Here is a 16,402-nt window from a genome sequence, read left to right as displayed (position 1 = left end):
ATGAAAGAAATTTGCCATATTTGTGTGAATCTCTAAAAGAAAATTTAAAATATGGCAGTTAAATAATTAACTAAAATGAATTATTAAGAGAAAACATAATGAACCAGCTATTAGATAATAAACCAATAAAATATCATCAAAAGATCTTAGATTCACAAAAGAAAACAGGACAAGAATAGCTCCAATATATACAAATAATCTTCAAAGCACATAATCTGAATATATAGAATTTGACCCTAAGCATGAGGCAAAATAGGTATAATCCCTCCTAAAATTATTTTCCTCCTTTTATTAGTCAAACAAAGCTTAAGATTAAACAAAGACTTAAAAAACAAATGCTTATATGCACATCCAAATTATCTTCAAAAGCTGGAAAATATAACTTTAGAAGTGGCTTAACAAGTTTTTTGACAAATATATTTAGAGTACTTTAGAATCAGGAATTTTTATGTTGTTTATTTTAATGTAAATTACATATGTAAATACGTATGGCATATTTTAAATCTTAGATTAAATAACATTTTAAAACGAAATTTTTGTGATGAAAACAGTAACCACTACCAAAAGAAAACAGATAAAACACATGATTTTTAAATTGCAAGATCAAAAAACACATTCCCTGACCGGGAATCGAACCCGGGCCGCGGCGGTGAGAGCGCCGAATCCTAACCACTAGACCACCAGGGAACTTGTTAGAGGAGCTTTCTGAACCTTATTTGGTTCTTTAAAAGGCTCCATGTAAAGTACTTCCTAACCAATAGAAAACAAGATTGTTGCCTCTAAGCTCCACCTACTTTATTCCAGTTCTGGGTTTCAGTCTCCCAAACCGGAGCACATTCTCCGCGCAACCAGCTAAGCTCCCGGGTGGCTGCTAAGGATAAAAGCTGGACCTTCCAAATCCAAACCTCTTCCGATGCTGGAAAAGACGTCCTGAAATTGCATTCTAATTACGTAGCATGTAAATATACGTAAACAAATGTTAAACTATAGCCCAGAACCTTGTAATTTTTCCTATTACTTTTTCAATCACCTAGCTGTTCTTTCTAAATCTAACCTCTTTCTGTCTTTCCCTCTAACGCAGATGTTAAGTCCCACTACACATTTTACTGAATCTAACGAAAGATTGCCACCGGCGGAGAGCATTTCACGTTGTAGAGCTGGGTGCGACACCGCACACACCCTTGGCACAAAGCACACGCTCTGTATAAATGTGGGTGATCAAGGGCCACGTGGCCTTATAGCCGCGAGAATATATTATATTGTATATCTATATATCGTGGTGATTACTTATTTGGGAGTCAGGCTAACGAAGCTAAGAGAGCTGTGGATGGTGCCTAGTGAAAAACCATGGCGTTTGCCACCGGATCCAAATAAACCCTCAAACTCACGTGTTTCCATTACCCTTATATGTTTTTCAGACAGAGTCATTATATGGGCAATTGCTTCACCTCTTTGCATTCTGTATGAGACACGGTCAGGAAATGATGCAGTTACCAAATGAGTGAAGAAACCTTACAGCCCAGCCTCGATTCAGAAACGCTCATGAAATACGAGCAGAAGGCAATAGGCAATAGGATGCAACTCGGCTTTGAAAGTGCCAACCGTTATGAACAAATGTAACCCAAGAGACCCCGCTCCTCTGCAAGATGGCAGGAGGCTTAAGTAAAATAGATATAAATTTGTAATGAATTCGCTCACAACATCCGGCGCCACTGTGAATTACAGCCGTCATCCATCATCATAGGATTTATGAATAGTGAGCCTGTGCTTACTACATATTCTTTCTTGTTTTCTGCAACTTAGAGATGGAATTTAGATCATTGATAAAATTTATCTAAATTTATTTAATAACATGCAAACAGGAAATGAATAGGACTTACTAAGACTAATAAATAAAGATTACCAGGGAAAATTGCCAGGAGAAATTTCTAAACTTTATTATATTTTAGTACTTGAGACACATACTTGTTTCCTATATTAAGGAATTTTTAGGAAATCGAGTTCAGTAGGTGGAGCTCTTACCTCTTATTTGGGGGTTACCAGAGCTTAGTATTAGAGTATCTGATTTTGAATAAAAAGATAAAGCAGATACCATGTTTAGAATAATTTTAATAGGTTTAGTCACGTATTGCACAGAAGGTACAAAGAGGTAATACAATGAAAAGCACCATCCCCCCTTATCCCCTAATCACTCCTCATTTCTTCCCAGAGGTAACCAACGTTAACAGTTTCTTCGGTATCCTAGAAATAAATCGTCTATGCATATACAAATTACTATTTTTTTACCACAACTTTTTATCTTGAACCATTCCAAACCTACAGACAATTGCCAGTATAGGACAATGAACACGCATATACCTTTCATCTAGACCTGTGCTAGCCAACTTAGTAGCACTAGCAACATGTGGTTATTATGTATCGAAATGTGGCTAGTACAAATTTAGATGTTCTGTAAGTGTTGAATGGGAAAAAAAGAATGTAAAGTATCTCAATGATTTTTACATTGATTACATTTTAAATGATAATTGAATAGATTGGGTTAAAATATTATTAAAATTAATTTCACTTTCTTTTTACTTTTTTAAATGTAGCTACTATAGAAAACAGTATTTAAAATTATATATGTGGCTTGCATTATGTTTCTATTTTACATTACTGATCTAGATTCACCAGTCGTTACTACAGTATTTTGCCATATTTTTTTTCTCTCCATCTTTTTTTCTGAGCCATTTGAGGTTAGTTGCAGACATGATGATACTTTACTTCTAAATACTTTATCATATATTTCCTAAGAACAAGCAATACAATTATCACCCTTAGGGAATTTAAATTTAATACAGTATTATTATTTATTATACAATTAACAATCAAATTTGCCATTTGTCCTTATAACATTTTTTTATACTTTTTCTTTATATCCAGGATTCACTCAAGGATTATACGTTGCATTTAGTTGTCACATTTGTGTACTCTCCTTCCTTTAATCTGGAATAATTCCCCAATCTTCTTCTCCTCCTCTCTCTCCTCTTCCCCCTCTCCCTCTTCTTTTTAACACTGACCTTTTTGAATAGTGGAGGACAGTTGTTTCAGAAAATTCCTCAATTTAAATCCATATTTCTTTTGTTTAGAAAAAACATCTTAAGTGATGTGTCCTTTTCATCACATTACATCAGAATGTGCATAAATGCTGACGCATGGCAGTATCTGTAATGTAAATAAGATAGGCAGAATCACAGTCCCCAGGGAGATGTCCCTGTCCTAATCTCCAGAACCATGAATGTTACTTCACATGGCAATAGGAACTTTGCAGATGTGATTAAATTAAGGATTTTGAGATAGAAGAGATTGTCCTGGATTATGTGGGTGGGCCCAAAATCATCACAATGGTTCTTTTAAGTGAAGGAGCGAGGCAGGAGAGTCAGTGTCCCAGTGATGTGTGATCTGAGGAAGACTCAACCGGCCCTTGACGGCTATGAGAATGTTGGAAGGGGACCCTGAGCCAAGGAATGCAGGTGGTCCTAGAAGCTGGAAAAGGCAAGGGCACAGATTCTCCCCTAGAGCCTGCCAAAAATAGCTAGCCCTGCCAACACCTAGATTTTAGCTTGGTGGGATGGGTGTCAGACTTTAGGACTGCAGAACTAGAAGATGATAAATTTGTATTGTTTTAAGCCACTAAGTTTGTGGTAATTTTTCACAGCAGCAATAGGAAACTAATACAATACATTGGATCATTTGGTTAAGGGGTCTGCCATATTTCTGCATTGTAAAATTACCTCTTACACTTGTAATGAACAAGAATTGAAAAAAAGTAAATATTACCCATGGAAGTAATACTTTGAGAATGTATGAATATTTTCAAACATTCAAACCCAGTGGTTTTCCATTCACTGATACTTGCCTGAATCAATTATTACTATGGTGACTACAAAATGGTGCTATTTTAATTTTTTCATTCTCATGTAAAGAAAGAACTTTCCTTTCTCTCCTCCCTCTTTTTATTCTCTATTTCATTTTTAAAATCAGTTTGGACTCATAGCCTTTTTCTGTTTTTGTGTTTTTATTCAATGTGTTATAATCTTTTGCTGTCATTATTCATTTAATACTTAAATTGTCCCAAATTTGGCCAGGAGTCTCTTTAAGCTGGTTTCTGTATTCTTTGACATGTTCCTATAAATTTTTTGAGCACTTCTTTACTTTCTTGCACAAGATGGTCCAGACATACCCTGTAGTTTATAGATTTACTTAGAGACAATTAACATCATAATGCATACATCTTTCTTAAAATTTTTACACAAAGAGGTGCATACCCTACATAGTCTTCTGTAACTTTTTAAAATTAATATCTTTTGAAGGATGTCTGTTCTTTACATGAAGAGTTTTCTTATTATTTTTAATAACTGCATTGTATTCTAGTGTACAGATATTTTATTAAAGCAGTTTCATATCATTAGTCACTTAGATTGTTTCCAATCTTTTGCTGTTACCAAAGTACTACAACAAATAACTTTGGACCCTAATTTAGCATTTAGTTTTTATTAGTTTGCCCACAAGAGTGTCAATATCTGATTTGAAAATTGTCATTATATATTGGAAGAAAGAGCATTGCATCCAATTCAAATTCAATTAAAATTATAATTTACTGACAATTTTATTTTTCAATTTGATTTCAACCTGACTCAGCTATTCTTCTTCTGCTCATTAATTTGTTCATTCACTGCGTAAATATTTATTGACTATCTAGTATGTGTCAAGCACTATGTTAGCCACCAAAGACATCAAGGTGAACAAAACAGGATCCCTGACCTTGAAGCTTAGTCTGATAGTGTTCAAGTAAACAAGCAATTTCAGTAGAGTAGAGTAGTGGATAGTAAGAGAAATGTACGGCTATACTAAAAAAAGTTTATTTACTAGATTAAAAACTCATCTGTCATCACACATACTTTGCTGATGGAATGTAAAATGGTGCAGCCACCCTGGAAAACAGTTTGGCAGTTTCTTATAAAACTAAACATGCACTTACCACTATGACCAGCAATCATATACTTAGGTACTTATCCCAGAGAAACGAAAACGTGTTCACACAAATATTTATAGCAGCTTTATTCATAATACCCCCAAACTAGAAACAATCAAAATGTCCTTCAATGGGTGAAAAAACTGTGGTACATCCATACCATGGAATATTTATCAAAAAAAGGAACTATTGATACATGTAACAGCTTGGATGGATCCCAAAGGAATTATGTTGAGTGGGGGGAAAAAAGCCAATCCAAAAGGTTACATACTGTATGATTCTGTTTAGGTATTTTTAAAATTATAGAGATGGAAACAGATTAGTGATTGACAGAAATTAGACATATTGGAGCAGAGGATGGATGTGAGTGTAAAGGGGTAGGTGGTGGGAACTTTGCAGTGATCGAATGAATAGTCCTGTGTCTTATGGTGGTGGTGGTGGTGGTGGTGGTTGTAGAAGAATCTATACAGATGATAAAATTGTATAGAAACACACACACACACACACACACACACACACGAGTGTATGTAAAACTGGTGAATAAGCTCTAGAGATTGTATCAATGTCTATCTTTTGGTTTTGATATTGTACTGTAGTGATGCAAGATGCAAGATTAGGGGACAACTGGGGTGGTGGGGGTGGGGGAAACCCAGGACTTTCCTGCACATTTTTTGCAACTTTTTATGCATCTATAATTATTTCCTTTGAAAAATTTCCTTTTCAGCACTGTAAATTTCTTTCACCCAATAAACCCAACCATCCCCACCACTTAATTTCACTTTGATTTTAGGGATTCATCTCAGAATTTTAAATTATATCTTAGTACCAATGTTTTAGCACCAGCTTATTCATTTTTCAGAAAATGTTAAAAATATATAATGAATTCTCAAGCTATTGAAGAGACTATTTTTAGCAGAAATAAGACAGCAGAAGCTATCCCAGAGCAGATATTTTTAAATTAACTGTGAATGAAAGAAACGGGCAAATTTATTGGGCTTAATCTAAATAATTGGCCAAAGATGTATATGCTGACAGGCACCCAGACAGCAATCCATTTCTATATACGTCAGTATTTCTTTCTCAATATACTCTGGCAGTCTCCTCCTTTTAAATGACAAGATTTCTAACTCCTCTTTAGACTTTATAACAAGCCAAGAGAAGCACCAAACCCAGGCCTATTCACAAAAGGACCCATGTACATTCTCGAAACTCAGGGTGGTATCTATAAAGTGCTAAACCAATAGCCCCAGTTGTGAAAATGAGCCACTGCCTTCAACACTATTAAAGAGTGAACTCTATTCTGCCTCTTTAGGTTCAGGATGGCTGCTCACAGACCTCCACAGCTATCATCAGTATTTACCTCCTATGGAACTCTTCTGTCAACCAGCCCAAATCAGGTGTGGGAAAGGAGGTGTTTCTCTGTGCTAGAAAAAGGAGAGACTGCGATTGAAGAGTGAACTTCTGGTGCTAGTAGACTAAACACATTATCCAATGCACAAACCTCCTCTCCAACACCTCTACAGAGAAAACTTCCAGAGAAGTTTTAATACCTTCAGTGGTTGTGAGCTCTTTACTTATGCAGGAAACCTTTCATTTTGGCAAAGTGTTAGAGCCACCTTTGCCAGTGTTCCTGGAATTCCAGTACAATGAGAGGTTAGAGTTGTGTTTAAAAACAGACATACTAACCACACTTCTTCATTACAAAATTATATTTAGATGGAAATGTAAGAAAAATACTGGACACATTTGCAATAACAGTTTGTTATTTGCACTATTGTTTGATGTTTCCTGAAGTTGTGGAATTCCTACACAAGTGGCTTGGGAGAACACCTGTTTCCCTGACCACGGGGATCCACTTGCCTCCCACTGGTCCAATTCTTATTGTGTGGAGCAACAAAGAGCACGGCAAGTGAAGTGACCTCTCTTTCCTTCCTCTAAGAGCTGAAGGATCCCTGCTTCTCTACGTCTACCCCAAAGTCTCATCATACAGGGTTCTTTACCCCAGAAAAAGTGAGATGACAGTTCTACCTAAATTGTCCTACAATGGCGTCTACCCTTCAACAGAGATAGAAAGGTCAGTTTTCATGTTTAACAGAGGGCCTCGTATCCATAAAATCAGTGTAGCATTATAATTATTTTGTTAACTCAGCAATTACCAAGTACCTTCTATTAGCCAGGTAGTACAATGAGAGGTATTAGGGATACAATTTTTTTAAAACAGAAAACCTTTATTAAAATAATGCATAGTGATAGTAATAGCTAACTTTTCTTGAAGGTCATGTTCTAGACCTTAGTCTAAGCATCTTTCATGGATTATCTCACTTAATCCTATGTCCACCCTGTAAAGTTGATACCCTGCTTTTACAAAGAAAGCAACAGGGGTGACATAATTTACCCAAGGTCAGTGTGTGGTGGAAATGCAGCCTGAAGCCAGAGCCTGAATTCTTAGATATTACCATGTTTTTAAGAAGTACACATTCTAATGAGGTTTGATCTGTAGGATACTAAGATTTCCCAAATTATTTTATGTATTATATCTTATCTCCCAATTAAAATTTCATTTAGAGCAGCACTGTCCAGAAGAATTTTCTGCAATAATAGAAATCTTCTATTTTGTGCTGTGCAAAAGAACAGTCACTAGCCATGTGTGGCTCTTTAGCACTTGAAAGATGGCTAGTGGAATATAAAAATATTTTTTTATTATTATTAGTTTCAGGTGCACAAGACAAAGCAAAACTTAGATGTTTCTCATTTATATCCCTCACACTGTGTGAACCCCCCTCCCCCCCTAAAAATATTTTTAATTAAATTAAACTTAAATGGCCACATGTGGCCAGTGAGTATTGTATTGGACAGCACAGATCTAGAGAATAAGGAAATTTCTTCAGATTTCTCTATAAAGACAAGGCTTAGGCAAATCAATAAATGCCAAGTTAATGAAATAGAATGAATTAATGAAATAGATTCTTTAAGGAGGAATTTTCCACCACCATCCCCAAACTGGGGAGCACAAATCTTTATTATACTGGGACTTCCACTGTAATAAATGTTATAATACGCATATAATACAGCATGCAATCCTAGAAGTGTTCATGAAGATAATAAAGAGCATCCTTAGATTACACACAATGTTTTCAAAAAGCTGGCAAACATTTTATAATCGATGGTTACTACTTTTAAAATACATACACAGTTCTATCCTTGGCTAATAAAAAAGATCACTACTTAGTTTGTTTCCTGATAAAGCATGAGGTCCATAGAGATAAAAACAAAGGGGATTCTTGGTTGAGAAATGATGGAAACGGTCAAGAACTGGAACTCCATGAACATTTCCCACAGAAACTACATTCTACCGCAGATCTCTATGAATTTTATTAAACAATTGCCAACTTCTCATTGACTTCATCCTGTCACTATGCATCAGATACTGTACTCACACACACACCCATTCCTACAACCGAGTTATTCCGAATTTGGGCAAAATATCATGAATAATATGTATCTTTTGAAAATAAACTAGGGTTCTAGATTTCTCAGAGACCTGGCAGGTGGCCAAGTCATGGGCTCAAGTTCCCTGAACACAGCGCAGTGAGGCTCCTCCCCTGCTCCGCCCTGGACCACCACTTTGCTTAAAGGAACTAATTTCAGAGTCTCAGAGATTTTTTCACAATTTGTACTGCGATGCAACATGTTTTTTCGTATGCCTATTTATTTTTATTTTTTATTAAACACTGGCCACAGTAAATTCTTTCCAGTGTTAACGTTTCACAAAGGGGCTAACCGTCTCCTCCCTCTCCTGCTCCCTTCTGTTGTAAAGCATCTTGGATGCAGCCAAATTGCAATCTACAGCAATTTGGGACGTAGCAATTGGGCCCTCTAGGCCGACTCTTGGCAGAGACCTAGCTAGGAAGATTTGCACCAGCAGCAGGGCAGTGCCTGTGGGCTTGCCATCCCCATTTGGGTGCTGTTCCCTCTCCAGTGTCACGACCAGCATTGCAAAGCGACAAGGATTTGGCTGCGAGGATTACCCTTACCCACAGAAGAAAACTCCAGGCAGAGCCTGCTGCTGGTCTGATAACACTGGTGTGTCAGAGACCACACACAGGCACACTAGATAGCGGCCTTCGGGTTGTTGATGCTGTTTCTGCTGTAACAGCCTCTCGTGGAAGTCCGAGCAAAGCAATTAACCATGGTGGCTTTGGGATTTCAGCGGCACTGGTTATGTTACACTATCTTGCAAAATATGGAATAATCGCCCAATTCGGCACTGAGCATGTATAAAATTGGACCTCAGGTTTACATTTTTATGGTTTCCATGTGAAAAATTAGGTGTTTTTCTCTTGTTTCTTTAGGTATTGTGTTATTTGCAAATTATTTTCAAGGGAAAATTAGTCTCCTAAATATAAAGAGCTGATTTCACTGAACCAGAAGAACATGGTTTGAGATGTCCAGAGAAACTTATCTGCTTTCAGTTATTTGGTGAGTGCTTTTATGATTTTAAAATCTAAAATCATCTTTCAGTGCTGGTCAGGGGACCGCAGAGGGAACAGCACCCAAATGGGGATGGGAAGCCCACAGGCACAGCCCCGCTGCTGGTGCAAATCTTCCCAGCTAGGTCTCTGCCAAGAGTCGGGCCCAATTGCTACTTCCCTATTGCTGTAATGATTGCAATTTGGCAGCATCCGGGATGCTGTTACTAGGGACGGCAGCAAGAGGGGGAGGAGATGGTGGGCCCTTTTGCTAAACACAACGCCGGAAAGGACAGAAGGATGAATTTACTGGTCCCGAGCTGGAAGGAAACTCAAGGCTTTAAAGCTTGAGGAGACACTCCATCTCTGCTTTCAAAGCTTTACTTCTCTCGAAGAGTGGTGTCCATTGCAGGCAAGCTGCCGGGGATGCGGCCCGCGTCGAGGTAAGAGTCTCCCAGGCTCCGCCACAAGCGTCGGGCCGCCGGGTTAGCAGCGAGCTCGCTCTAGGGAGGCGTCATTATGGGCCGAGGCCTGCGGAGGCCGCGCGCGCAGCTCTCCGGGGCGGAGCCGCGGGGTCGGGGCTGAGGCTGTGCGGGGGCAGCGGAGACTGCAGCGGCTGGGAGTGGCGGGGGTGCCCAGGCTCTCAGCTCGGAGGTCGCCGGGGCGAGGAGGATGCTGCAGTTGCAGCCTGAGCCCCCGAGCCCGGCCTCCGCGATCCCCGGCCCCCGCCACTGCGGAGGGGCGCCCAGCGTGGCGCGGGCCGGGCGGAGCTAGAGGCGGGCGTCTGCATCGCGTCGCGCGCCAGCCACAGATCCCCGCCTCCGGCCGGGCCAGTGAGTCTGTGGCAGCGGATGCCCTTACCCGCGGGCGAAGCTGCAGGGTTGGAGAGGTGCGGCCGCTCGTGGGGAGAGGCCTGAGGAGTCCCGGCAGCGGCCGCCTTCACCAGCTCCAGGCGCCAGTCCCGGGGACGCGCGCCTCGGCGCTCCTCCCTCCTGGCCCTGCTACTCCTGGGTGTACAGTCCCCCTCCGTGACCCCCCTCCTTCCACCCATCCTAGATAGGATGCTCTCTGGAGCGCCGAGCAGCAGAGGCCACTTCTCCCAGAAATGCGTGCGCCAGAGCCCCTTCTCGCGGACCGGAGGAGCCGGCGTCCCCGCCCTGTAGGCAGGTGGGTGAAGCAGAGACCAGCCCTAGCTGCCGCCTGCAGCTGATGCTGCAACTGGGCAGAGGCGGGGGCCGGGGGCTGGGACCCGCCAAACTTGCCTTCCGCGCGGGTCGGTGGAGCGCTCGCAGATGTGCTAATGGCGCTAGGCACAGCCAGCGGTTAACCTGTCAACCCCTTTTTGAGCATCTGGTGGCCGAGCGGTGGCGGAAGAGAACTTGACCCTTCCCCGCCCACCCCCTGGGCTCCAGCGGGGTGTGGGCCCGGGTGGGTAGGGTATATTGACGTGTGGTTTAATTTGGGGGTTCGAGGGAGACTGTTTTTCAGCAGCTCAGGTAGAAATATGTCACCGTAGTTTTTCGGCTGCATGAGCAAATGCGTTTTTCCTGTTTTAGCTGAATGTGTAGACACGGAAAGCGTTATTTTAGCGGCATATAAAAGTCACTGTGGATTTTTGTGTATTTCAGAGCTGGCTGCCTGGTTTGTAAAATTGATGACTCAAACCTTTACAGTCATCATTTTAGGGCCAGTTAGAGAAGGTTTTTCTATAAGTCAAATTATGCCGGAGATGCATGAAGCTGGGGTATTCCCGTGTTGCCTACTTGGGAGCCTCCTGCTTCTGTGAAGGGATGTGTTTACGAGTGGCAAGTTTGATACAGGTGTCGCGAGTTGAGAATCTGCTGGACCGATGCACTGAGTCGGCCAGCAGAGGCAGCCTTGGGCACAGCCTCGCTTCCAACTAGGTGTTACGGTTTGTTTCTGAGAAACTGGTTATGGATTTTTGCTTCCCCCCCCAAGTGTAAACTTCATATATCAGAGCTTTTGGCAAGATTATCTTTTAACAGGTTATCATTTTAAATTTCATATTTCAAGCAACAAGGTTTAGAGTTTTGGAAAGTAGACCATTGTGGGTTCTAATTTTCTTTTAACTTATTAAGGTTTAGAGCTTTGGAAAACGAGCCAGAGTAAAGTCCAGGAGGACAGAGCCCTCGTCGTATTCAATCCTGTAATCCCTACATCTGATAAAAATTGGACGCTTATTTGTTGATGAACTGGTTAAAGTTTTATCTAAAGACAGCTCAGTATTAAAATGTATTTGGTCTTGTGGCCTTGAAGGTTTAACTTGGTTTTAAAAATTGCTTCTTTGTGTAAATAGTCAAATGTGGTTATCTTAACATCGAAGTTTGAATTTTGACATTTGCAAATTTTCCAGTCTCATTGGTAGTCAAACTTATTTCAGTTAAATTCTCAAACACAAGCATAATACCAAAAGGTATGATTCGTGTTTAAAATAAAATTCTAAGTTACTCCAGAGGTAATAGTGATTGGGTTAATAAGTGATATATTCACTTGTTTTAGAGTTGATTTGTGGTTGATCTAATTATAATTCATTTTATTACAGGGAACGGTAAAAACAAAGCATATAGCAGTATCTGTGATTCCTAAATGATTCAAAATATATGGTATAGGTATACATTTTCGACTGTATGGATTTTCCTGGGTGTATAAGTATGCCACTTTCCAAGTTTAACAACCAGGGGTGGTTGTGAAATAATGGGGTTTGGAAGATTTCAGTGCCTTTTTGCTTTTAAATTGTATCATGAAAAAAATCAAGGACAACTGCAACACATTTCACTGCTTTATTTTTTGCACTGTGATATTTCCTGTTTTGATTTTGTTTTTATTTTCCTCGTATGTAAGTTTCATGAGACAGTATTAACCTCTTTTCAGTCACTTTAACAAAATTATCTGGGTATGATCCCAGATATCTGGGATCCCAGATCCAAAACTTATCTGGGTGTCATTTGTTGTCTTTCTTCTTTTTTGTTATTTTGATATCTCTTAAAATGATACATATTACCCAAAAGACTGATTTTCACAAAATTATGTTAAGCCATCATCGTTTATTCTGATGGTGAGGAAATAACACTTTATGTAAAAGGTGGTAAGATTGGGGAACCAACAGTGGGAGGGTACTTATGAAAAATATGTTATGGTTGATTCATTGAAACAAGCAAAAATTCCCTCATGAAATAAAGATAATTACATTTTACACATCTTAAATTTGTATTCAAGGATATTGAGCAGTCAATTTACTTTGTTTTTCCTTGCTCACTTTAAAATTCTCAGAAGAGCCCTCCCCTGTGGCTACAGTAAATTCTTTTTACTTTGTTGCAGATAGTAAACATTTATTTGTTCATTTGACAAATAGAAGTTGAGCATTTGAACTGTGCTAGTACACTTGGCCTTGAGATCAGTCAAATAAGAGCTGCTTCCTAATCTCAGAATGGAAGAGGCATTTTTCTGTGTGTGTCCTGCATTTATATACCCTGCATTTAAGTGCCTCTGCTATTGGGTGGATCACTACCTGGGTCCTGTTGGGTGAGCCCCCAATGCTCCACCTGCTCCACTGGACTGCAGATCCAAGACCTGGCTTTATCTTATCTTTTTATATCTTTCCTAAGGTTTTATTGTCAAACCCTCTATCTCTTCCTTGCTAAATGTTATTTATCGTCCTTTTTTATCCTGGTGTAATTTTTTTATCCCAGCCTTTTTTACCCCAGCCCAAATATGTGTTACTGTGGTTTACATCTAATAGGATTCATTCAGTACGCATATGTTGGAACCAAATTTATTACGGTTGCAGAAAACGAATAGAAAAGAAAATTTATATAACATTGAATTTCAAATATAGGGAACTGGTTGGTGGTTGAAGAATAATTGTTGTGTACTAATCTCCCCTCAACAGTGGTATAGAATGCCTTTGTTTCTGCCCATACCAGAAAATATGCATTGTCTGCTCATACATTTGATCAGAAGCTTAATTGAGAGAAATGATGTTTCCAGAGGGCTGGCAGAACAAAAGCCATGATGATATCTACCCTTTCCGATTCTAGGTGTTAGACCAGGAGTCTAGCCAGATCTTCAGAAACTATATACTTTGAATCCTTTGTTTTGCATCCTTTGCAACTCCCCGCCACCACCCAACACACACCCTTTTGTGCTCTCACACTGAGGGATTCTATTAATAGAGTCACAAGAAACCTATGGTTATGTGATTTAAGAAATGTGGTTATTAAGATCTTGGTCCCTTCTACAGCTCCTGAAGACCTGTGCAAGAAATTCCATTCAGTTCTACATGCCAAAGAAAAGCTTTACTTCCCCTAAACACAAAACAATTGTTGTGTCTTTTTTTTATCATGCAAAACTAGATCAGATGATTGATTATATTTCCCTTTCTGATTTGGCAATAAGGAAAGGCACAGTCAAATTTGCAACTCAATTTTAATAATCCTATAAAAACCTATGACCTTAATTTTGATGTTCTAACTTTCCTTTTGGTTTTGAGCATCTGTTTTACCTTGTTTTTCTTGATTCTGATTTTTATCTAATTAAATTTTCCCACTTTATTGAATTTATTATTTTAAGCTGAGTCATATCCTTTGTGGAACAAGGCAAAATATAAAATGTAAAACCAAATAAATGAAAACATTTTCAAAATTGATCTCTGGACACAGTATGTTTTTGATTAACAAGTTTAATCAGTTCCATTAAATACGTTTTGAACAAGTATTGCAAGTTTAGTATATTTGAGCTGATACAGCCAAATGGAAAACAATGTTAAATAGTTTTGTAAAACTAAATTGTACTTATTTTTTAATTATGATATTTATGTCCACTTACCACTAATTTAAAATTGGTAAAACCATTCAATTTAAGCCAGTTATTTCTAGAGTACCTGCCTTATATGCTACATTAGGCTGAACAGAAGATTCATTCCATATAATAATAAAAAAATCGTTTTTAGCCAATAGGCTAGCTTAAACTGGCTTAACACTAACCACTGGACATCATATGTGACCTCTTTCACATCAGTAATTTATTTGATTCATCTTTGTTTTAATAAATCAGATATAGATTCTTCTTTGAGCCTCTCTTATTTACCATAAAATTTAAATGATTAAGCTCCCTGGTTAATTGTCCAGACTTTCTTCATTCTGGTGTTTTGACAACTAACTGTTAAGTTGGTCGAATTTAACCAGGTAAATAGTTGTTTACATCTATATGGTGCCAAGTTAGTTTGACATATTTATCACCCAGGTCAACAGAGAGATTGGCTGTTCAAAAGGGTCCGTCCTGGGTGCAATCCAGGAGCCTTTGGAGTAAAAATAATCTGAATTCAAAAGTGCAACTTGAAATGTTAAAGAATATTTGGAGAGAGATGAGAGCAGACTTTTACATAGAGGCATCTCATTCCGAAAGACATCTCATGTCCTTTTCTTAAAAAAATTAATTTTATAGTAAGTAGTACCTTCATGTGATTCAGAAGGTACAGATGCGTATACAGTAAAAGGATTCCTTCTCATCTTCTTTCCCTAGTTACCTGCTTTTCCTGGTATTTTTGGTTAATTGAGAATTCTCCAGTGACGTTTTATGCATATACAAGCAAATAGGAACATTCAGCTTGCTCATCTTATTTCCTAACCCTTCCTGTAATTCTCCTTTCTCCATCCCCACTAGTCTTGTTTGTCTCCTCAGATGCTTTGGACTATTGCCTGAATTATACTTTCCCCCACATTGCAGCCAGTCTTCTTTCTAATGTCCCTTTTCAAACCTAAAAGTTCCTCATCCTACACAAGAAGGAGCCCGCCGTGAATCTTAGCTCAGTTCTTGGGCCGGGCCCTGAGGACTTCATTTCGTGCCCTCTGCCCCTTCCTGTCCTGCATATGGCCCACAGTTGTTCTTAACTCACCCGTCCCACCCCCGCCAAATCATGGACCCTTCAAAAAATCTGAAAGTTCATGGTCTCATCGCACACCACATGCACCCTTTTGCCTACATACCCTTGTTTACGGACCCCAAATTAAGAATATTTATTTTAGTAATATAAAAACTGATTGTCACTTCCTGTGCATGCATAGCATGTGACTTTTCTTCTCCATGCTATTCCCTCTACTTGGAATACTCTGTCCTCCTATTTTCATTAGCGAGCCACACTCAGGTGTTGTTTCTAGGGGCCATTCTTAGCTGAGAGTCCATAAACTCATGGAGCCTTCCACATGAAATTTAGTGTCCTGAGTAGGCTTCCATACTGGGAACAGGCATTTCTCACAACTAGTAAAATTGCCTTTCTAGTACAAATTAACTGTGATTTTGGATAGCATGTATCTTAAGATTGGTCCAAAAAAAGCCCAAGGGTAAAGCTTTTATTTAACCTTCATCTTCTATCTCTCCGTCTTCTATCCCTCCACCTCAGTAGAATACATGTCTGTATCATTTTCTTTAGCATCCCTGCCCTACTGTACTAATTCTCTTTCAAACATTGTGTTAACACTCATTAAGAATAACTCCTATTTATTATGGCCCTCATCTGGGACAGTGTCTTTTATGCCTCGCCCCTGCATTTGCCTCTGTAGTTGCTACACAGAGGCGCGAAAGCGTCCAAATGGCGGGGGGGTGGGGGGTGCCAGTAAAGTTTAGGAATCTAATAGGACATAAGCTTACTCTGAAGAAAGAAACTGAAACGCTGATCCCGATAGATGACATGAATCATCTGGAGAAAGTAGTCCTGCCTAAGAAGTGACTTCTCAGTTTGTGAATGAAGTATTGTTACTCCAAGTCAAGTAACCAGAGGGTGTCCGAAGTGCTCAGTTTTATTGCAGAGTGTAGGCATGAGGTCATTTGCTGTTGACTGATTAACAGAGGATTTAGAGAGTAAGAATGTAATGGTGTTTATTCAGTACTGCTCCTGTGGAAT

General features: G+C 39.3%; 1 protein-coding gene and 1 non-coding gene across 7 annotated transcripts in view; one reads left to right on the top strand and one right to left on the bottom strand.

The window, feature by feature from the left end:
* Nucleotides 1-615: 615 nt before the first annotated feature.
* Nucleotides 616-687, bottom strand: TRNAE-CUC (transfer RNA glutamic acid (anticodon CUC)). Its single transcript has one exon. It is a non-coding gene; the product is annotated as a tRNA-Glu (tRNA).
* Nucleotides 688-9,709: 9,022 nt separating this feature from the next.
* The window catches only part of NCOA7 (nuclear receptor coactivator 7), a 118,603-nt gene continuing 111,910 nt past the window's right edge, over nucleotides 9,710-16,402 (top strand). For 3 of the 6 annotated variants that reach the window (XM_019729483.3, XM_019729480.3, XM_088795469.1), the window contains exon 1: nucleotides 10,045-10,650. The gene's annotated coding sequence lies outside the window, so the exon portion shown is untranslated. Of the gene's footprint in view, nucleotides 9,927-10,044; nucleotides 10,651-16,402 lie in introns of those variants that run through there. The other 3 variants (XM_074333541.2, XM_019729481.3, XM_088795468.1) reach the window with 3 other exon arrangements.

Source organism: Rhinolophus sinicus, chromosome 2 (assembly GCF_057876585.1).
Source record: "Rhinolophus sinicus isolate RSI-liver-muscle chromosome 2, RSI-T2T, whole genome shotgun sequence".
Classification (NCBI taxonomy): domain Eukaryota; kingdom Metazoa; phylum Chordata; class Mammalia; order Chiroptera; family Rhinolophidae; genus Rhinolophus; species Rhinolophus sinicus.
The sequence above is the reverse complement of the archived record's forward strand: the minus strand, read 5'-3'. Positions and strand labels throughout refer to the sequence as shown.